The sequence below is a fragment of the Apteryx mantelli genome, chromosome 23 (genome assembly GCF_036417845.1).
Source record: "Apteryx mantelli isolate bAptMan1 chromosome 23, bAptMan1.hap1, whole genome shotgun sequence".
In the NCBI taxonomy this organism is placed as follows: domain Eukaryota; kingdom Metazoa; phylum Chordata; class Aves; order Apterygiformes; family Apterygidae; genus Apteryx; species Apteryx mantelli.
In genome coordinates, this window is record NC_090000.1 from 1958428 (window position 1) to 1982314 (window position 23887).

General features: G+C 49.3%; 1 long non-coding RNA gene across 1 annotated transcript; it reads right to left on the reverse strand.

Annotated features, from left to right (window-relative positions):
• Positions 1–2316: 2316 nt before the first annotated feature.
• Positions 2317–5216, reverse strand: LOC136994041 (uncharacterized). Its single transcript, XR_010886271.1, has 3 exons — positions 3956–5216; positions 3476–3616; positions 2317–3153 (listed from the first exon to the last, which is right to left on the reverse strand). It is a non-coding gene; the product is annotated as an uncharacterized lncRNA (long non-coding RNA).
• Between the last annotated feature and the right edge of the window lie 18671 nt (positions 5217–23887).

Consider the following 23887-nt stretch of genomic DNA (forward strand, 5'->3'; position numbering starts at 1 on the left):
CCCCTCGACCCCTCCCACCACCTCCTGTGGCCATGCCCCATGACCCCTCCCACCGCCTCCCCTGACCCTGCCTGAAGACCCCTCCCACTGCCTCCCAATGGCCACGCCCCATGACCCCTCCCACTGCCTCCTGTGGCCACACCCCAAAACCCCTCCCACAGCCTCCTGCAACCCCTCCCACCACATCCCCTGGCCCTGCCCCTCAACCCCTCCCACTGCCTCCTGTGGTCCCGCCCCATGACCCCTCCCACCACCTCCTGTGGCCACGCCCCATGACCCCTCCCACCACCTCCCCTGCCCCTGCCTGAAGACCCCTCCCACCGCCTCCCGTGGCCACACCCCAAGACCCCTCCCACCACCTCCCCTGACCCTGCCCCACAACCCCTCCCAATTCTGGCAGCCCTGCCCCAAGACCCCTCCCACCACCTCCCCTGCCCCTGCCTGACGACCCCTCCCACCACCTCCTGTGGCCATGCCCCATGACCCCTCCCACCACCTCCCCTGACCCCGCCCCACACCCCCTCCCACCACCTCCTGTGGCCCCGCCCCATGACACCTCCCACCGCCACCGTGGCCACGCCCCAAGACCCCTCCCACTGCCTCCTGTGGCCGCACCCCAAGACCCCTCCCACCACATCCCCTGGCCCTGCCCCAAGACCCCTCCCACTGCCTCCCGTGGCCCTGCCCCATGACCCCTCCCACCGCCTCCCCTGACCCCGCCCCACAACCCCTCCCACCGCCTCCAATGGCCACGCCCCAAGACCCCTCCCACCACATCCCCTGGCCCTGCCCCAAGACCCCTCCCACTGCCTCCCGTGGCCCTGCCCCATGACCCCTCCCACCGCCTCCCCTGACCCCGCCCCACAACCCCTCCCACTGCCTCCAATGGCCACGCCCCAAGACCCCTCCCACCACATCCCCTGGCCCTGCCCCAAGACCCCTCCCACTGCCTCCTGTGGCCCTGCCCCATGACCCCTCCCACCGCCTCCCCTGACCCCGCCCCACAACCCCTCCCACCGCCTCCAATGGCCACGCCCCATGACCCCTCCCACCACCTCCTGCGGCCAAGACCCCTCCCACCACCTCCCATGGCCACGCCCCTGGACCCCTCACACTGCCTCCCGTGGTCAGACCCCAAGACCTCTCCCACCACATCCCCTGGCCTTTCCCCAAGACCTCTCCCACTGCCTCCCGTGGCCCCGCCCCATGACCCCTCCCACCATCTCCTTTGGCCACGCCCCAAGACCCCTCCCACTGCCTCCTGTGGCCACACCCCAAGACCCCTCCCACCACATCCCCTGGCCCTGCCCCAAGACCCCCCCCACCTCCCGTGGCCATGCCCCCGACCCCTCCTACCACCTCCTGTGGCCGCGCCCCATGACCCCTCCCACTGCCTCCGGTGGCCACGCCCCATGACCCCTCCCATGACCATGCCACATGACCCCTCCCACCGCCTCCCGTGGCCACACCCCAAGACCCCTCCAACCACCTCCCCTGACCCCGCCCCATGACCCCTCCCACTTCTGGCAGCCCTGCCCCAAGACCCCCACCGCCTCCCGTGGCCATGCCCCACGACCCTTCCCACTGCCTCCCGTGGCTGCATCCCAAGACCCCTCCCACAGCTGCCCATGACCCCACCCCCACACCACCTCCCATGGCCACGCCCCGCAACGCCTCCCACCGCCTCTCCTGTCTCTGCACCATGATCCCTCCCACAGTCCCCTGTGACCATGCCCCAAGACCCCTCCCACTGCCTCCCATGGCCCCACCTATGACCCCTCCCATCACCTCCCATGGCCCCACCCCATGACCCCCTCAGCCTCCTGTGACCCCGCCCCACACCCCCTCCACTACCTCTGGTGGCCCCGCCCCAAGACCCCTCCCACCACCTCCCATGGCCCTCTCCATGACCCCTCCCACTGCCCCCAATGGCCCCACCCCTCAGGCTCCACCTGGTCCCAAAACTCCTCCCACCCCCCCCCTCTGCCCCGCCCCACAACCCCACCCCACATTTCGCAGGGTCACCGCCCCATCCCTGGAAGGGCCCACCCCTTCCATGAACTTTGCTCTAGGACCACTCTCCCCCCACTCCCCAAACCCCACCCTCCCACCAGCATGACCCCACCCCACAGCTCCTACTGACCCCACCCCCCAAATCATCCCACCCCACACCAAGAGCCACGTCCCCAGAGCCACCCCCCGCCCCAGTCAATTGCCCTCAAGGAAACTGCCGCTTATGAAGCAGAGTGAACACACAGGTTTTTTGTTCAGTCACAGACAACAGAAACAACACAACTGGGGTAAAAGGGGCCCAGGGGCAGGGCGGAAGGAGCCAGGGAGGGGGCTTGGGGCCGGGCCCCTTTCAAAACCCAACTCAGACCAACTCCGCACCCCTGTCCAATTGCACCGCACAGGCGACCTCCCCTCTGGCCCCAACTCTACACCCAACAGGCGGCTACAGCTCTCGCCTTTTCATCCCCTCACACCAAACACCGCGTCCTGCGGCAGGTGCTACAGGCCATCGACAAGCCAAAATAAATCCTCCTACAGCACTGCAGTACCACCGCACTCCTACCACAACAGCTCCACAACACCCCTGCAGTGCCACCGCACTCCTACCACAACACCTCCATAACACCCCTGCACTACCACCGCACTCCTACCACAACATCTCCACAACACCCCTGCACTACCACCACACTCCTACCACAACACCCTTGCAGTGCCACCGCACTCCTACCACAACACCCCTGCACTACCACCGCACTCCTACCACAACACCCTTGCAGTGCCACCGCACTCCTACCACAACACCTCCACAACAACCCTGCACTACCACCGCACTCCTACCTGGAAGCGGCAACAGTCACTGAGGTCTGCCCCTTGCAACCACCGAGGACAAGCACACACTAGCCTCACAACAGCAAAACCTCCAACAGCCGGGGCAAAGTGAAGACCGCCTGTGCAGTGCAATTTTCCTGGCACGAGTTAAAGCAGAGTTGGGGGTGACAGGGGCCCCGGGGGTAACCTACAGTTTGACAAAGCATTTTATTCAGTAACTGGGGAAAAGGGAGATCCAGAAGCTGCTCCAGGACAAGAGGAGACTGCGACGCCCCAGGCTCAGGTCCTCCTGCTGCCTCCTCCGTGCACACGCTGAAAGAGAAAGACACACTGAGAACTGAGGAAAACACCTCAAAACCCCTGCGGCGCCCGAGGACTCCTCCCAACGCCTGCAGGCAGCCACACAGTCCGCTTCTGACACCCACAAAACTCCCCCCAGCTGCAGGGATACCCTGTTCCCCACAGCCTCTGCAGCAACAGAACGGCACAGCAAGAACTTCTTAAGAGCAAAAGGGGAAGTGATGCCTTCTTGCCACAAGACTGGCAGGATTAACAAAACCCAGGAGAACTGGATTCACCAAGTACCTCCTCCAAAGTAACAAAAACGTCCTGACAAAAGCAGGAATGCTCTTACGTGACCGCAGCCCTGCTTCCAGGGTGGTCCCTTTGCCCAGAGTGCCTTTCTCCTCCCTCCTCTTCCGTCTTCCTCCTCTTCTCTTCGTGCTCACTCTTGACTCGCAGCTCCTCACGACTCCTCTTCTTTCTTCCCCGGGAGCTGGTGGAAAGCAAACCAGACACACGCTCAGGACACAGAAGGACCAGCTCTGCCTGCCTGCCTGCCTGCAGGACAGAGGCACAGGGGGGAGCTCTCCACAGCTCCACCCAACAGGGCCCTCCCTCACCCTGACACCCAACACTACCCCTACCCCCCTACCCCCCCCCCAGCTAAAACATCACAGATGAGCTCCTCTCGCCAAAGCCACGCTCGCTTGCCCACTCGCCGCACTGCCCTGAGCTCCCAGCTCCTCCCAAACGCCCGGGACGACCCTCCCTTCAGGAAGGTGCTGCGCCCAAGCCCCCAAGCCCTCCCGGGGGAAACCCCGGCTAAACTCACCAGCAGCCGCTGCCCCCTCGACGGCCTCCAGCGGTCTTGATTGAAGCTGCCGCTGGGGTCAGAGGCGGGCACCCTGGGCAAATGGAGCTGGGCATGGAGAGCAGCGGCCCAGGACGCTTCACCCCTGCTTACAGGGGGCTGGGGCCACTGCCGGAACTGCTTAAGGCCAGGGGCCCCAGGGCACCAGCCACTCCCCGAGTTACGGGGCGGCCCGGGGCCCCGCGGCAAAGGGAGGCTCCTTTTCTCCCATTCAGGGGCACTCTGACCTGCGCCCCGCTAAGCGGGTGCTCGCCCCAAACCAGCTGCCACCTGAGCACAAAGGCTCCAGACCCGGGCCCCGATTACAGGGAGGTCCACGACACCCCGGCGGACAGAGAGCTCAGCCTTCCCCCACAGCCACAGGAATGACTCGCAGCAGCCAGGCAGCGGAGCATGCCGGCAAAGGCGGGGGCCGCCACCCTAGCCCTGACTACAGGGAGGGACGCCCTGCCCCACACAGCCCGGCCCCACGCCTCTGAAAGGCAGGGGCCCCAGACACCCGCCTCCTTACAGGCGGTCGCTCCAGCACCTCCCGCAGAGCGCGGGGGACGCGCACAGCCCTGCTTACAGGGCGCTCCCCGCAACGCTCAGCACTAGCCACGAGCCCCACGGAGCAGGAGCCTCTGACCTACGCCCCGGTTACGGGCTGGCCATCCTGGCTGCAGCACAACACCATGTCTTCAGGAGCCCGGGGGGCACCTCAAGCCCAGCTGCGGCGAGGTCGCCCCCAGAAAAAGCAGCCCCGGAGGCCGCACAGCGCCCTGCGGCACGACGCTTCCTCAACCTGCCCCCTTAGCGGGCCGGGGAGGGGTCATTCCTGGTGGCTGGCTAAAGCAGCAGGCCGCAGGAGGGCAGGCCCCTCCGCCCTGCTTACAGGGGGGCCAAGCTGCTCCTGGGGACAAAGGGCTCCACAGCTCGTGACGCACACCCTCGCTACAGGGCCGTCACGCTGGCCACGTAGCCAGCAGGACAGGCAGCCACGCGGGCAGAGACCTGGGCCCCGACTACAGGCACGTCCCATTGCCCACACCGTTACCGAGTGGCTTGGCTCTGCCCGTGGAAGGAAGGGGCAAGCCCGAGCTCTCCCCCTCCTCAAATCTGGGCCTGAGAGAGGACCCCTCTGTTGCTGCACAGAGCTCTTCTTTCAGTCCTGGGAAGCTGAAGCTAATACGCTGCAGCGCTTTTTACAGAGGCCTAAAGGACAAGCTCGCTCACGGGTTCACTCACTCCGACAAGGACAAGACACAAGGACAAAGACAAGAGGAAGGAGACATGGACAACAGACAGGGACAAACATGACTTTCCAGGAGAGAAAGAGAGCCCAGGGCAGCCAGTGCCAGGGGACCAATCCGTACCCAGGAGCGGGAGGAGAGCCTCAGGCCTGCCCCCGCGCTGCATGGAGGCCAGAGCCCTCAACATGCCAAGGGGCTTCACGTGTTGCCAAAGGGCAAATGCTGTGACACACCCCGAGTACAGGGGGTCACGCTGGCCAGGCTGCCAGCGGGTGGAAAGCCGCGGGGGGCAAAGAGCCCTGCCCTGCTTACAGGGCGGGCACGGGGTCCGGTGAGCTCCCTCTCCCCCTCAGGTGCGGAGAAAGGGACTCGCACCCTCCTTACAGGGTTGTCCCTCTCTCCAGGCAGCCAAGGAGCAACACGGCAAAAGGCCAACTAAAGCAAAGACCCGAGCCCTGCTTACAGGGAGGTCGCCCAGCGCAAAGTGAGCAAGGGCACCATGGTGCCAGCCATGCTCTTACGTGACCGCAGCCCTGCTTCCAGGGTGGTCCCTTTGCCCAGAGTGCCTTTCTCCTCCCTCCTCTTCCGTCTTCCTCCTCTTCTCTTCGTGCTCACTCTTGACTCGCAGTTCTTCATGAAGTTCTTCAAGAAGTCTTTCCTCTCCGGGAGCTGGTGGAAAGCAAACCAGACATGCTTAGGACCAAGAGGGGTCAGCTCCAAACTCCTACACCCAGGCAAGCACTGACTCTTCAAGCACCACTCCTGCAGCTCACAACAGGGACAAATGTGCTGCTGGCCACTGCCTCCTCTTCCTTCTTCTCTGGCCTCCCTCCCCCATCCCATCCCCTTCACAGCAGAAAAAAACCTTGCTTAACTCACCAGCAGCAACTGCTTCTCATCTGCCTTCCTCCAGGAGAGATGGTGTCCAGGAATTTTGGTTTTTGAAGCTTCGGCTGCCAAGCTCTAAAGAAAGGAAAACACCATGACTCAGCTTTTATAATATATCCATCCCTATGAGAATGAGGATGCCTTTTTTGTGTGTGTGATCATTTGGAAATCCTGCTCCACGACCCTCCCTTCATCGCTATTGCATCTTAGTACCAGGAGCAAAAAAGCACCACAGAAACCAACAGCGCTCACTCAACCTGTCCTGATAAAAGTTGCATCTTTTCTGCTACTTTCAATATCTTGAAACATCATTTTGTCCCTCATGGGATACCATGTTTCTTCTCTTCTCTTTCTACCCTCTCCCCTCCAAGTTACCTCAGATTTTCCTGCCCAGATCCTCGCCATCTGCCCTCCAAGTTACCTCAAATTTTCCCCCCAAAAGGCTCCTTCTCTCCCCTCCAAGTTACCTCAGATTTTCCCCCCAAAACGCCTACCCTCTCCCCTCTGAGCTACCCCATCTTTTCCCGACAAAATCCTTGCCTGTCTCAATGTTACCTCAGCTTTCCCTCCAAGAAGATCATCCTGTCCCCACTGAGTTACCTCACTAACTCCCTGCAGAATTCTTGCCATGTTGCCTTGATTTTACCTCAGCTTTTCCCTCAAATATGCGCCTCCTCTCCCCTCCAAGTTACCTCAGCTTTCCCCCCCCAAATCCTCGCCATCTGCCCTCCAAATTACCTCAGATTTTCCCTCAAAAATGTTCCCCCTCTCCCCTCCAAGTTACCTCAGATTTTCCCACCCAAATCCTCGCCATCTGCCCTACAAGTTACCTCAAATTTTCCCCCCAAAAGGCTCCTCCTCTCCCCTCCAAGTTACCTCAGATTTTCCCTCAAAAATGTTCCTCCTCTCCCCTCCAAGTTACCTCAGATTTTCCCGCCCAAATCCTCGCCGTCTGCCCTACAAGTTACCTCAGCTTTTCCCTCAAATATGCGCCTCCTCTCCCCTCCAAGTTACCTCAGATTTTCCCGCCCAAATCCTCACCATCTGCCCTACAAGTTACCTCAGCTTTTCCCTCAAAAATGTTCCCCCTCTCCCCTCCAAGTTACCTCAGCTTTTCCCGCCCAAATCCTCGCCATCTGCCCTACAAGTTACCTCAGCTTTTCCCTCAAAAATGCTCCTCCTCTCCCCTCCAAGTTACCTCAGCTTTTCCCCCCCAAATCCTCGCCATCTGCCCTACAAGTTACCTCAGCTTTTCCCTCAAATATGCGCCTCCTCTCCCCTCCAAGTTACCTCAGCTTTTCCCACCCAAATCCTCACCATCTGCCCTACAAGTTACCTCAGATTTTCCCTCAAAAATGTTCCCCCTCTCCTTTCCAAGCTACCTCAGCTTTTCCCCCACAAATCCTCGCCATCTGCCCTACAAGTTACCTCAGATTTTCCCTCAAAAATGTTCCTCCTCTCCCCTCCAAGTTACCTCAAATTTTCCCCCCAAAAGGCTCCTCCTCTCCCCTCCAAGTTACCTCAGATTTTCCCTCAAAAATGTTCCTCCTCTCCCCTCCAAGTTACCTCAGATTTTCCCGCCCAAATCCTCGCCATCTGCCCTACAAGTTACCTCAGCTTTTCCCTCAAATATGCGCCTCCTCTCCCCTCCAAGTTACCTCAGATTTTCCCGCCCAAATCCTCACCATCTGCCCTACAAGTTACCTCAGATTTTCCCTCAAAAATGCTCCTCCTCTCCCCTCCAAGTTACCTCAGCTTTTCCCGCCCAAATCCTCGCCATCTGCCCTAAAAGTTACCTCAGATTTTCCCCCTAAAAGGCTCCTCCTCTCCCCTCCAAGTTACCTCAGATTTTCCCTCAAAAATGTTCCTCCTCTCCCCTCCAAGTTACCTCAGCTTTTCCCACCCAAATCCTCGCCATCTGCCCAAGTTACCTCAGCTTTTCCCTCAAATATGCGCCTCCTCTCCCCTCCAAGTTACCTCAGATTTTCCCACCCAAATCCTCACCATCTGCCCTCCAAGCTACCTCAGCTTTTCCCTCAAAAATGTTCGACCTCTCCCTTCCAAGTTACCTCAGCTTTTCCCGCCCAAATCCTCGCCTTCTCCCCTCCAAGTTACCTCAGATTTTCCCTCCAAAATTCCTGCCTTCTCCCCTCTGAGCTACCCCAACTTTTACCTACAAAATCCTCCCCTCGCCATCTCAATGTTATCTCAGTTTTCCTTCCAAAAAGCTCATCCTATCCCAAGTTTCCTCACTACCTCCCTGCAAAATTCTTGCCATGTTGCCTCAATTTTACATCAGATTTTCCCTCAAAAATGCTCGCCTGCTCCCCTGAGCTACCCCGTCTTTTCCCCACAAAATCCTTGCCTCACCATCTCAATGTTACCTCAGCTTTCCCTCCAAAATGCTCATCGTGTCCCCTCTATGTTATATCATCATCTCCCTACAGAATACTCGCCGTGTTCCCTCAGTGTTACCTCAGCTTTTCCCTCAAAAATTCTGGCTTTGTCCCTCTTCGGGTAGCTCAGCCTTTCCCTCCATAATGCTCCTCCTGTCCACTCTGAGGGACCTTTGTCTTACCCTCCACAATGTTTGCCCTTTCCTATCTAATTTGTCTCTGTTTTTCCCTTCCAAAATGCTCACACTGTCCCTGCTAAGATGTCTCAGGTTGCTTGGTCGCCCACCTCTAGGGGTCTCCTCAGTGTCCCCCCGCAATGCCCTGCAATGCCCACGCAAGCCCCCGACGACCCTCACTTTAGCCTGTGTTGCTGTGCACTGGCTGCCGCAGCGCCACCCCTGCGCCGCGCAGCGACCGCGGCTGCCACCGCCGCCCGCCCCTGACTGGAACTGCGCCACAGCCGGCGCGAGCCCGCCTTAAATAGGGGCCCGCCGCGCGCCGACCGTTGGCGGGAACAGCCGCGCGCCCGCACCGCGGAGCAGCTGCGCGCCGCGCGCCGACCGTTGGCTGCGCCCAGGGCCCCTCCCCCACGGCGACCCGCGGCAGCCGCAGCCCCTCTCAGGGACTCCCGGGGCACCCACAGTGCCGCAGGGACCTCCTTCACTGCCTGGGTCCTCGCAGAAGTTCCCGATCACGGGCAGTCTCGGAGGCTGTTTTATTTCCATGCATGGAAACACTTTGGCAAAACTTTTTTTTTTCAGTCTGATTTTTTTCTGCCAGATATTGTCCAGAACAAAAGCTTTTCAATCACTCTTGGGGGAATTTTTCTACTTCAGACAGATCCAGGAGAGCAAGTTGAAAACACAGTCCAAATTGTTTTATTTTTGAATCACATTTGGTGTTACAGTAAAAAGAAAACATGAAAAGAAATTTCAGGGAACATCAGGCCTGGCCCTCAGATCAAGTCAGATGAGGTAGTTTGGATGCAGCCCATCATTTCAACAGTTTGTTTGTAGCTCATTCTTTCTAAGATAAGTACAGCACGTCTGATAGGACCCTTCCCATGGGACTATGACTCTGTGTCACTTGTTAAAACAACATCCACAGCCATGTCAAGAGCTTGAATTTCCCAGGGATAGATTAAATACCGTTCAATTAAGGGTGAGCCTGTAACAAGTAGTGGGTATTACATGCGGCAGGAGTAGGTTTCATGCAGTGGTGCAAGGCACAGAGCTAATAACTCACCAGGAGCTATTTCTGGCCTTATTAATACCATGTGCTTCTTCTGCTGAGGAAAACAAAGACTCCCTCTGCACTAGCAGTCAGATACAAGTAAGAGTCTCGTATTGTTTTTGCCAAAATATATGGAAAAAATGCAGAGTATTCACGTTTACAAGCCTCATTGGGACTGATATGCCTTCCTGAGCTTCAAGTCTTCTACTCAAAAATCAGATACAGGTCTACCCTGAGAGAAAGCATCTTCTGCAGTGAATGCTAATGTGCTATGCTATTTATTTCTAATAAAGGTGCCACACCTTCCAGCCAAATGACATTGCAATAGTTGTCTGTGAAGGATGACGGGGCAGGTGACATGAGAGAGCAGGAAGTTCTGCCCACTTCCCTCAGCTTTGCACGGGGATCCCTTGTGACCTTTCCGCAAATACCCTACCTGCTAGCTGGTGCTGGTGAAGTGATTAAGGAAGGAGCACAGTCTGGACTGGGATTAGGGAGTGCAAGAGGGAATGGGACTGGCATTTCGGCCCTTGACAGAGGTTTGTGTTGCTAAGTCTAGAATGTAATATTGGCTGGGGGAGGTATATTTTGCTAATATTGGTGGTGCAGGAGGTATCTTATCTTAATCCACTTTCAGTGCTGATCTGATGACTGTTTTCTGTTAGGGATGAAAATAGAGAGAACACATGTTGAGGAAATATTGCAGAACACTCATGATATTTACACCAAGAACCTTACTCCAACCACTATATCCCTAAAATAAAGGAGGAGATTAACTCTTCAGAATTGCCTACTTGCAGAGAGCTGCTGTTGAACAACCTCTAACCAAAGAGTTAGTCACCGAGCCTGTTCAATGAGTAATCACAAACCAGAGATGCACTGAAGAAAAAGAGATTTTGCTTGTGGACAAAAACCTTAAAAAAGATTATTGTTGTCTAATTTTTCATAGGTTTGAAGTTTCATTTTATTTTGGCTTCAGGTTTGTTTTTTTTTGTTTTTTTTCCCTGCATGAGTTTTCATTGTTATTGTTGCTTTTTTTCTCTCCCAAATGATTCACCTAGCTCTAGGGTATTTATTGAAATTCTTGATACAAAATTCAAGGGAAATTAATCTCCCCTTACACTTCAGAAGAACAGCTACATAGTCCGAATAAAGTGGCTTGCAGTTTTCATCAGCTGAGGATGTGGTTCTTCACATTACAGATTTGGTACATTGCTAACACAGGCAAGGGATGTGATATGTAACACTGTCTTCCATCAGAGCAGCCATTGCTTTAATTCATAGCTTTCTGGTGGACAGAATAAAAGCTATTTTCTTTAGCATGACTGAAAAAATGTGGTGACAGCAACACACAAATATAACTGTTACAAGTAGCTAAATGCACGTTCGCTGTATTATTAAAGCCTGTAAATCAAAATGGCAATGTTGACTTATATGCACAGCCTCAGCAGATGGTAAACAATCAGAGAAAGTCAGAGTCCATCCATTCACCATGCTTCCCCCGTTATTAATTACTAAGTGATTGTTTTCCTGGATTGGAGTGTAGGTGTTTTTCTTATAGATGACTGGACAGAAAGCATTCTTGTGACACAACTGAAAGCCAAAGGAGCCTAGGAAAGGACAAGTATTTCTTGGCCTTAAAGAATGCATAAATACCCCAAAGAAGTGTTGTCCATCCATAAAATAAATATATTTATTTTGAGAGGAGTAAAATATATATATATATAAACTTTCCCAGCCTGCTTTCAAGGAGAAATCAGAGTATTTTAGATATACCAAAATAATAACATATGACGCTTCCTATAGTGACACTGAGTAACAATTTAGCACTTCAGAGGAAAACTTCCAGGTTACTGCAATGTTACAGCAGTCCCTGTAACTGTGTCTGTTTTTTTGTGTTAAAGGTATTGGCTCTAGTATTCATTTGGCTACCCTGATATTGCATGCAAAACACACAGTGAAACATTACTTGGATAAGAAAGAAAATATTTCAATAACATTTGGAAAGTTCAAGAGAATTCAGTTTGACTTTCACACGAAGGATGACTCAGAAAGGCAAGCGTATGTACATTTCACAGCAGTTCCTATTTGCAATATCCTAAAGGGGTCAGTAGCTCAACTGCAAAATGTGTGGGGTGCCATGATCAGAAACAGTTGAAAGCACTCTTCTAGATCCACTCCTTGGTAGAAAAATCTTACAAAAACTCAAACCTATTTTAAACCTAACCAAAGAAATGGGCTTCATTCATTTTTCTTTCTGTCTGGTGTTATCTGCTAATAAGAAAAATACATTCAGAAAAGAAAATCAAGTTATTTCTTTAAAGAGAAAAGCTTTCTTAGGAAACACTCTAATATTTCAGGACTCCTTTGCTTTGGAAGTTAGGTAGTATTAAAGATATTGAAGTATAAGATTTTAAAATATTGCAACAACAGCTTTATTTTAGCACCCTGTCAGAAAATGGTGTCTCTTGCTATATAAATTGCTAAGAGATTTATTTACCATTATAATGAGTGTTTAAACAAGGAGCATTGTTAAGTCTTTTAGCATGGGTGGTTAGCAAATACACAGGACCGTGCTGGGACTTTTCCACTGGGGAAGAGTGCAGAGAAGTGATGTCCCTCTCTGGCAGTGACCTGTTTCTTTACAAGGAAAGCATACAAGCTGCTTACAGTAGAAATAGCAACTGTGGACAACTTCCTTGCTCAGAAATTTCTGCCTGCCTTTCCTGCCTTGCCGCTGTTCAGAGGCATTTGGAGTCTGCCGGCACGGCATGCAAGGTGTGTCTGTGGCTCATGTCAGCAGCTCCAGACAGGTCTCCTCTCGTTTTCCCTAAGCTCAGGGGTAGAGCAAAGGCCTGCAGCAGCAGGACGTGGGCAATCCACCTGCTTGAGGGAGGCTTGCAGCCTTTGAGGCCCTGGCTGTGTGTGGTGGTGGTGCTGATGATGCGGGGTCAGGGTCACTGCTACCCCGGAGCTGCTCCCCGCTGCAAGCTAGGCATGCTCCATCCTCCGAGTGCCCTCCCAGGGCCCTGCTCCTCTCCTTTTTCTGCTCCCTTGGCTGAGTGCTCCCTGGCTGCTGTCTCACACGGAGACACCCAGGGCTAATCCAGATCATGGATGGACGGTCCCTCCACGTGTGCCCTGCCTTCCGTATGAGGGCCGACGGCTGTGCACAGACCCGGGCTAGGCGCTGCCAGCGCGTGCAGGGGCAGCCAGCAGCCTTGTAGCCCGGGGGCTGCCCAGCATCTCCAGAGGCACCGGGCATCCGTGTGCAGGGCAGGGCAGGGCAGGGCAGGGCAGGGCAGCCAGGCGCGGAAAGGCTCCTTTCCCCCGGGGGCTTCTCTGGGGCGGGGGCCGCTGCGGGCTCCCGTCGGCGGGGCTGCGGCGGCAGCGGCTGCCTCCGTGCGGGCGAGCAGCCCCGGGCGCCGCGGGGCCGCGCTCCGCCCCGCCGCTGCCGCCGCCGCCGCCGCCGCCGCCGCCGCTGTCCGGCTCCCGGTGCTGAAGCCGCCGCCCGCAGCGCCGCGGGAGCGGCCTCCCCGCCGGGGGGAGTCGCTGGGATTCAGGGGAGGAAACTTCGCCCCCCGGCAGGCAAGGCAGAGCTCGGAGGGGAAGGGAGGCGCCGCGGGAAATCGCACCCCGCGGCCGGCCCCGGGAGCTGGAGTGGAAACAGGTTGTTGGACCTCGTTGCGGGAGGAAGGGGCGGCTGCGATTCGCAGCGAGCCAGCTCTGGGCTCCGGGAAATGGAGACGGAACTGCCGCTTTCCCACCCAGCGATGTGCTGAGAGAGATGGACAGCAAATTACTGCAGGAAAGCTTTGCTCCAAAACCGCCCCTTCCCAGGAAGCTAACGCACTCCCCGAGCTCCTGAACTTCTGGCAGCTGCTAGCTCAGCTTGGGGGCAACCACAGTAAGTTTCCTCTGCGCGAGTCCCAGTTTGCAGGGGTCAGGCAGGTGATTTTTTTCCTATTCCTCTCTGTGTGCGTGGTCAGGAAAAGTGCCACTGAATACCAAAAAGTCTGCTCGAAAGCTTGGGAGAGCTTGAGAAAAGCCACGGTGGAGAGTTGTGGGGTTTTGGATATATTGGACACAAAGTACTGCCACCTCTGCTGGAGAGATTCATATGGCTTGAAGGTAAGAGATAAGTGTTGATGCTTTTAATCAAGAGGTATAAATGGTGTGAATACTCCAGTGAGGGAATAGAGGGAATAGCAGCTGTTGTAATCACCACCACCCAGCAATGTAAATAAAGACAGTAGTAGAAGAAAATATTTGTTGTTATACCAACTGATCTGTTTAGGTTTGGCTTCCTCAGAAATTCTAACTGCAAACCAATAAACATTTAAATTGCTTTTAAATGCTAAAGATGCATCTAGAGATGCTAAGAAACTAGGATTCTTTTTAGAAGTTTGATGCTTAACATCACTCTCACATGCTCATAATGGAAATAAAGTGACAGGGAAAACTGTAGGAGGTGTACGTGTAGTTAGAATATAATGTAGGTACATTCCATTTCCCAAAAGAATGAAATTGTTCAATCAAATTGTTTGAGGAAAAACACAATTTTTTTTTCTTACGACACTCGCTTTTTCTACAGAAGACAAAACTTATATCCCTTATAATTTACTTCTCGGCACTGGTCTTAACGCTGAACAGTCTTTCCCAGTAAAGGATGGGAGATCGGTCTCCTTCACTTTTTTCTGAAAAAGCCTTGGAAGGCAATCTCTCAGGGATTCTCCTCTGAACATTGCAAATAGCTTTTGTGCAAGGTTTACAGTAACCTCTGCAGCATGAAGGGAGTCTGAATTGTTCCTGTTTGTGTCTTAATATTTTTTCCTTGTCATTCAGTTTTAAGTTTCATCTGGCTTGTTGAAACCAGTGGGAACAGGGGATTTAGGACAGGGAATGAGAAGGGAGGGCTGTATTGCGTCCTATTCAGTGCTGAAGTATTTTTGTTTAAAGTTGTTGACTGTAGATGCAGTCCCCACCTGTAAATAGTCAAGCCTCTCTCAGCCTGACTACAGCACATATAAAGTACGGACCATAGTGCTAACAGCATGTGGAGCATGAGTCACTGTTCTTCAAGTACACTTCCAAGTCAGAAAGGAGAGCAACTTTATTGTTTTATAAATAACCAGCCACAAAATTTTACTATAACTAGTCAAATAGATTACACATGCAGTTCCCTGCAAAGTAACACGGGTTATATTTCTAACATGTTCACTCTTTCATTTAATTGTTCTTCTTTAATCACACGATGGTCTTAAGAATTCATAATCCTGTGTTTATGTCTTTTATTTCTTTCAAAGTAAAAGTCTGTGGATTGTCCATAGCAATCTAGAAACAAAAAGAGGTCTATTGATACTATTGCTAAGTCCATCAAACAAGAAAGCTTTGTAAATAGGTTTTCGATAGAACTGAGTCTCAGTAGTTTTTGTATATTTTTCTCCACTTATATTCCTTTTCATACTACAAAAATTCTGTTGCCTTAAAAATTTCATTCTTTATTTCCTATTCTTCTGAGCAGTGCTTTGTAAAAGTACTTTCTGTTGATTTATGTACCATGTGATTATCTTTTTCTTGCATAGACAGTGTATGACATGACAAGCAAATATGATGGAGAAAGAAAGAAAGAGAGAAGGGCAGACTTCAAATCTCCTGACCATTTGAAGTGGTAAAATCAGGAGGAATAACTCTAAGTCAGCAGAATTACCTGGATGTGCGTTTGGACACTGTTTTTTCCCTTAATATTTTTATAGATAGCCATAGAGCCATCACTCTCTGATGTGAATTAAGTGAGTTGTCTTACATGATGTCACATGTCATGAAATATCACCTAACTGCATTGCATGCAGTTACATGTACTACACACATCCGAAGTGTATAATCTGCCATGATATTCCATTTACATGTAACTTCCATAGGCACATGTCCATTGAGATTGCATGTATGTAAAACAGAGCTTCAACCCTGTATGCCATTACATTTATAAAGCAAATGCGTGTATTTCAGGCTTTAGAAGGAAGGATATGAACACAAACCCCCAAAAGCCAGGTGGTGCTGGGTTAATAGTCAGTAGAGGCTGTATTGTAGTAAACACGGATCACACACAAAAGCAAACAGCTTCCTTTTTCCTTTGCATTGCCCTTTGGTGTCATTTTTACACTCTGTGTGAAAGGCTAGGTCATGATTTATATCAGATGAGTGGTCACATGGCATCCATCATGCCCAGGATCCTGAAACCGCTCTGATTCACAACACAATCCAAAATCCGCAGGAAGCCTGCTGAAGTGAGTAGGTTACATCCATGCAAAGATCTGCAAAGCAAAGGTGATCGTCTACATACGCACACTCCTCTCAGAAGGCAATCACAGCTTGACATCCTCTCACTCTGCATACGCTGCATGCATGCAAGGCAGCAAGCACAAAGATTGCACTCTAATCCTTCCCAGCTTTGCTGAAGTATAAAACACTCAGTTAGTATTTCCTTTAATGGGACTTCACTGCTGGTTCAATGTATTCTTTCTCATACTCCCTCAGGCCAACAGACTCAGGCTATTAGCACCATTAGCAAAGGTTCAAAGTACTGGACAATTGATAATTCAAGCCAAATGTGCTGTTAAATGTGACTGGATCAGAACAGCAGTATTTTGTCATTATGTTGAAAGGTCTAAATGATGGCATAGACCAGTGAGTTCTTGTGAATAAGAAGTGCCCCTTTTATAAAACAGAAAACCCTAGCACGTAAAGTACTATTTCCCATGTGTATTCCTTTTAAGATTCCTCCTTTGTATTGAATCAGCAAATGGCCACCCTTCCCATCCTGTGTATTTCAACTTTGGACTTCACATTTGCCTTTAAAGAGCTTATAAAGCTTAGTATTTGATGCATCTCAGAATGCCACAGAGAATTCCTCTCTCTCCCTGGAGTACAACTTACTCTCAGAAAGCATAATTTTCTTGGATGCCTCTGCATTTATCCTTGGATAGCGCCTCCCCCCCCCCACCATGAAGTACAGCCGTATTCTAAAACCCCTTCCTGCCGAATGGGTCATTTTAATCCTACTGGGCCGATAAGTGTCTCTCTGTGCTACGTAACAACCAAATTGCCCAGTAGTTGTAAAAGCCTTGAGGAAAAAATACAGACTGACTTACTGCTAGGCTTTCTCATTCTCGCCTAATGGCATCCAAGGTGTTATATACAATTATCTGTTGAAGCTACAGCTGAAACTGCAGGAAACATTTAGATGGAAAAAAAAATCAAGTTCCTCCAAAAGAAAGAGAGCAGAATTTCATAATACGGCTTGGAAACCACCTTTGGATACTGTTACTTCCACTACATGAAAGAAACCATGGAATGAACTTCTATGCCCTACTCTCTACTTCTACAAAGCGTTCGCTTGCTTGTCTTTGATACCCTTGTGCTAAACTTATCCTTTTTCTCATCTGTCTCTCCATGTAAGTCACAATATTCTTTGACAACTATTACATACTAATGCTATAATAGAACAAAGAAGTTTAAAAAATGCTTACCTTCAAATGCCTAAGTATTTGCAGATTCTTCAGATTTAAATGAGACTGATTTGGCTCATGAATCTTATAATAATTTTATAATAACTCTTTTTCAATTCCATCCTCTGTGCACAATTTTCTTCTGAACAATTATGAAATCTGGAAATGAGTGTTTGCTTTCTCACTTTGTACATAGCTGACATTTCAATGCCAGGAGATATAGGATGGGGAGTATGGTCACGTAACATGTAATTAAGCTGTAAAGTCTTTTGCTACTGGAAGCCTGGATGCTAAATGTTCCTAAATCTTATTAACCCGGGTTCAAGGGGAAACTATACAATTTCAGTGCCAAGGGAAAGAAATCCACAGATGGTTAATAAATGCATAGAAACCACATTGGCTTAGGAAATAGCTGACATGCAAACGGTTGGAAGATGGCAAGGTACTTGCAGAAATACCATATATACTTGCTCCATTCTTACACTCTTGCCCAGGCAACAGCTTTCGGATACTGTCAGGAAAAAGACACTAAACAAAAGAACTTTTTCTGACCTCTCATGGCTGCTTTTTAAGGATAGAGTAGGGGATACAGTAGGCTAAATTTTAAAACGTATCAAGGCTTGAAATGTGGGGAGGAAGGATTTGGAAAGATTTTGGGGGGATCTAACTTCACCATTAACTGTATTTTACAAGGGAAAACTTTTAGTAACTGTAGATGCTCTGGCTAATTCTTCAGGAGCACACAAATCAAACTGGTTAATTTGTGCTGCCTCTCCAGGGTGTTGCTAACTAGATTCTTTGGGAAAGGGGGAGGCAATTGTTTAAGTACTGTCAAATGCATCATTTCTTGTGCTGTTACAAAACCAACCTATATTCAATCTAAAATGGTTGCTAATAAGTATTAACTCCTCTACCAATTGTTCCGCTTCAATCATGTTTTCTCTTGCTGTCCCTCATATGGATATTTTTAGCATTATATTCTTTTTTTTTAAGATGTGACTACGTGTTCAATTGCTTCTTTGCTGTACATCCCTCCCAATTATCTCGGTGGGTATTTTTCTCTCAGCCCCCTAGAACGGGTTTATTTCTGGTTTACTCTTTCCCGTTAGTTTCCATGTGGTTATGTGGGAAGCTGCACGTTCTTTATCAAAGCAGAGAGCCATGATTAGTCCATTCAGAAAATGTAAATGCAGCCTTATGTGTTATGTAGCACTGGAGAAAAAGAGATAGACTGTAAGGAGCAGTAAAAGCCATCAATAACAGAACACAGCGTCAAGCCCTTCAGGTAGGCCCGGATGAGCAGAATGATATCCACACTTTAAATTCCTAATGGAGCTAAACATACACACTGAACCTGTGTACCGCTGCCTGGGGCTAATGAGAGTGTGATCCAGTCCTGCTGAAACAAGTGAAATCCACCGTGCTCGTGCAGCCTTTGCAGCTAGCATTCATTTTGATTTGTATCTCCTTTTCTGTGTGTATTCCATTATTTATCCCAAATTTCAGAGTTTGTAGCCTCAGCCATTTCTGTCTGAGATGTCCCAAGAGCTGAAAAGATGCTTATTAGTTGATAAATACATGTATTTAATTTTACTGAATGTTTCAGGTTGCAGGCTGCTAGCATTGTGGACACATCAGCGGGAACACCACTGCTGAGAATGTGTAGTGCAATTCTCTGCATTGTAGAAAAACGGATTCCTAACCGACATCTCAGGTTTTTGAATCATGTTTCCCTGAATGCTAGAAGTGAGAAACAGTATCAGAAAAGTCCTTTTACTACCTAATATATCACACCTTGCAAATTCCTTGTCTGAACTGCGTATTGGCCTCAAACACTATTTAAATATTGTATGCAATTTGGTGTTTAGCAAACTAAGATTCTGTCTGTTATAGGCACTCTTCTGACCTTCAGTTACCTCTGTATCCGCATATTTCACAGTCTTTTACATATTTATACCACAGGCTAGAAAAATGTGATTAGCTACAGGATCACAAAAGTCCACAGTTAGATCTGACCTTTTTATCTGTTTTCTCTGGTTACCACTCCAAGCAAGAACACCTTTGTGTTAGAGCCTTACCTGCATGTTTGGGAATCTAGTGCTCTCCCGAAGCAGAGAGAACAGGGTGTCTCCAGTCAGCCCACTTTTGCTTAGGCATCTACACACAGATTTAGGAGTCTAATTTTAGTCACCCATGCTTGGAAATCTACAATTATGAAGACCTTATTAATTTTGAAAGCATTAAAATAGAAAGAAAAACCTTAATATATGGTATTAAACAGCAAGAATCACCCAGGTCCCAGTATATGAATCATTTATAATCTCCCTGGGGTTGCAGATGCTTTAAAAAAGTGTCTGTGATCGTACAGGAATACTTCAGCTCACCAGGACTCTGAGTGAAAGGCCAAGCATGTGTAAGATCTTTATCTGCACTTTCTTAATGGCAAACTGACAGTAATAATTAGAGGTTTTTAATTATCTTACTAACTAGGGAATCAAAAAGTCAACATCAAAATCCCCATGCTAATAAAAATTCCTACATGTTCTTGTTATTGGTTTATTTTTGTTTGTAGAGCATGCATCTCAAGTTGGTCACAGTCCATGAGTGGGGATTCTAGACCTCCTTCAGTGTAAATTAATAACAGGAGTTTATTAAAGCGTTACAACTATTATTGTTATTATTTTACAACTGCACACAAGGGTTTCAGGCAACTCTTAAGTTTCCCTTGGTCTTTCTACTCTAGAAAAACAGAGTAAAAATGGAGCCTTTTCCTCAAATCTTGCAAATAGTTGTAAAGTAACCTTTAATATTTTCCAGGGTAGCACTGGGGTAACTGCTAGAGATAAAGTTAACAAGTGGAAGGGATCTAAGGGTGTGGGTCCACTTCCAGGTTGCAGGCAAGGGCTGAGGTAGGTATTGGCACATTCGATCACATGCAGCTTTCGTCCACATTGCTGGCTCTCTGTCTGGCTATAGCTCAAGGTGTCGACACTGCCCTTAGAAGAAACTGAGCTTAGGGTAACTATCAACAAATACAGGGATTCCTTCTTACCTGTTAATGAATACTGGGCACTGGAGCTCTATCTATAGAGCTCTGCATGGATGGTGTGTGGTAGCAGGCTAACAGCATTTGGTTTGCAGGGCAGGCACAGTCTCAGGGGCTGCCATGGGGGCTGGATCAGGCTCTCAGAGACACAAGGCTGGGTCTTGAACTGGCAGCATAGTTCAGTGGCCTAAATAAAATAATGCCAGCTTTGCACGACTGTGTATCGCTAAGGGTTACATGTTTCAGTCACATCAAGCATTGCCTGGACTTGTAATGGCCTCTTGTGTTTTTAAAAGGTTGTGTGGCATTGTGCAGTATGTTTTATATTCAAAACAATCTGGAGATCAGTAAGTACTTTGCAGAATAAGGCGTCACACTGAGAATCTCAATGACTGTATCATAGAGATGGCTCAGTTGGCATATATCTGTTTTGAGAAGGGTCTGAGAGAGTTAGGAAGATTTTATTATCCTTGACACAAGAGGAAGCATGCGTATAGAGCAAATTTGGAGGGAGGAGGCAACACTCCTTTAAAAAGTCTTTTTTGATACCCTTGATCATAACATTGTTTCTGGAGAGCTGTAACAACTAGGGCTAGCTGAAAACTTCACGGCCAAAACAATTTCCATTGAAAGTCGAACTGAATTAATTTCTTCTCAGAAAGTAACTGCTTTTCTCACAATTTTTCCTCCTTTCTTCTTTTTTTTTTTTTTTTACTAGTACAAATGCAATAATATTTCTTTACTAACACATTTCTTTTAACAAAAAGCATTCTGGGTTTAAAACTTTTGACAGAAGTTAACACTCCTAGAAGAGAGATCATTTCTGCCACTGGTATTTTGCCATTCCCTTATTCCACCCCCAGAAAAGCCAAGGGTACTTTCTAGAACACAAGCACACATACTTCCTTTGAAAGATGTTTTACTAACAAAAAAGTAAGCCATACAATGATGATTTGCAATTATTAGTTATGTAGGAGGATATTTGTCTACATATGATGTCTAATTCTTTGCAATTTCCTTTGCCCTCCTTTCCAAGTGATATTTTTATTTATCTGTAGATTGTTTTTTTCTCAGTGTCAAGTAAAAATCAATTAGCAGTTACAACAGTAACAGAAAATGACCAAAAAGGCATAACAACAGTGTTAAGATCCTTTGGGACTTCATTTTGCAATTTGGTTAAATTGGTGAATTTCTGCATCAGAAAGCCTCAAAATCATACCCACAAAACCTTAGCATAGGAGACATTGCTTGTGCATACGTTAAACATCTTTTAGAAAAGGGATAAAAAGAGAACAAGGAGCAGAAATATTAAAGTAAAGGCAATTATTAAATATGTCCAAGAGACAGTCCAACAACTTGGACATTTCTATCAGCATTCAGCATCCCCCCAAAGGTTACTCTGAAGACACTTTTCATGTGCCAGGTGTGACAACACCTTGACCTTTAAGAATGTGTCTGATTTGGGGTTAAATGAAAAACTGTGAAGTCATAGGCAGTGTCAGCAACCCAGGATTACACAGCAAATCACATTGCTTACAGACGGTAAAAAGAATGGTCTTTTTGTCCCCAAGGAGCACTATAGGCTCAAGGAAAATGCAGACTGCTACCCCTAGCATGCTGCTGCTGACAAAGCCATAGCACACTGCCAAATTGCCACTCTGTGTTTGTCATCTTTGTTCAATGTAAAAGGTGCAGCTTTATTAGTTTATGAAATTTCCATCCTTGCTATAGATGTGACTTTGGACAGATGTACCATGTTTCAGCAAGAACAAATATATCTGAGAAGTTCCTGAGGCCAAAACAAATGTAGAATATGTGGAGAAGTATAATGGAAGTGTTCGCATGAATCATCCCAGAGCCTTTGAGATAAAGGACGTGAAGGCTTATCAGTGACAGCAGCTGGGAAGGGGGCTTGGAAATTGTCCGCCTCAGTGGTTGGTCTGCCAGGCAGGGAGAATCAGGGGTTTCCCCCAAACCCATCTTGTGCCTGCGTGCTGAACAAAATGACATGAGTTTGTGCCTGCACTTTGTGCCCTTCTTGGAAAACTCAACAAAGAGGCCGCAGATGGCATCAGTAGTCAGAAGCAGTAGAGGCAGGCCGATTTACACGAGCAAGGGATGTCTCATTCCCACTTTCCTGACTGAGCCTTATCCTTCTTCTGGCTTGTGTTTATCAGGCCAAGAAAATCTTTAACTCAAAGAGAGAATTCACTGTTTTTTTTTGTTTGTTTGGTGTTTTTTCTTTTTTGGGGGGTGCTATTACACAGCTGTTTGTGGAAAAGAATAAGACACGGGTCTGGTAGAAAACAGCAAATAAAACTCTCTTTGCAAATTATTTCTGCAAATGGGGATGCCAAGACTGAGCTTTGATGGGAAGATGAAGGGAGGTGGATTTGCAAGAGGAGTGTGTAAAACGACGCCTCTTCTCTACACTGTTTTAATCACTTCTTTTAGGAAGACAAAGGCCAGTGCCTGCTGGAGGTTTCTCTTGGGCTTCTCTACTTGTTCCACCTTCAGCAAACAGGGCACTGAACATCTCTGTTCAGATCATGCACATTTTGCTTTTAGTTTTCTGCACCCCCTTATTTATATTGCTGATGAATAAAACAGCCACTGAAGACAGCAGCAGGTTTAGCCCTGCCTTAACTTTCACAATTACTTGTACCTAACGGTCCATAATTAAAAACATTAGTGGCCCCGTGTAACATTTCCTCTGAAAGAGTAATTGCTCCCCCTCACTAAATAGGACAGGAATATTCATGGCTGTCTTGGGCTCTGTTAATGACTTTCTGGAGTAAATGAATATGGAAAGGATGATACAGAATTCATAACTAGAGCATGTCCAGACTACTGGGGCTACAAGCTGTATTCATTATGGATGTCGTCTTTGCAAAGGCTGCGCTCAGAGGCCTCAGATAAAACCAAGTCTTCACCATATTAGATGCTAGAGGTGCACACTGCAGGAAGCGCTTCCTGCCAGCCAGAACTTGCACTTCTTTACAGCTTTCATGATCTCAGGCTTTTTTTCAAATATACCTACCAGCTGACCTCAGATAAATTAAACTGGAGATGTCAGTGCGAAAAAAAAAAGCCTTCTCAGACTGTTCACCACTCACTTGAAACCTCAGGCAGTAAATCTGGAGGGTTATTGGGCTGCAAGCCAAGGGTCCTGGCTCTGGACTCCGAGGCTGATCGATTTTGTGAGCGAGCCGAGCTGCCACTGTCACAGCGAACTGCTCGGTGTTTGCGCAGAGGGGAGCTGGAGCCATTCCCCGGCGGCCCAGGTGCTACTGCAACGCAAACAGCAACGGCAACAGTGTTTCCTTTCCCTTCCTCTCCTGTTGCCTGTTTGGGGATTTAAATTATAAACTTTTCAGCGCTGTATTTTGTATACAAATGCCTCACAGCAGGATGCCACTTACTGGCAGTGTAAACACCAAGAGCTAAAACTTACGCACAGCTGTTGAGTGTGCGCAGAGACCTCAGGGCTGAGGCAGAGCTGGAGAAACACAGGGGGAAGCCCAGGTTGTTGCCTGGCCACAGCAGAGTGGGTCCCTACCACTGAAAAGCATGAAACATTAGTGCGGTGT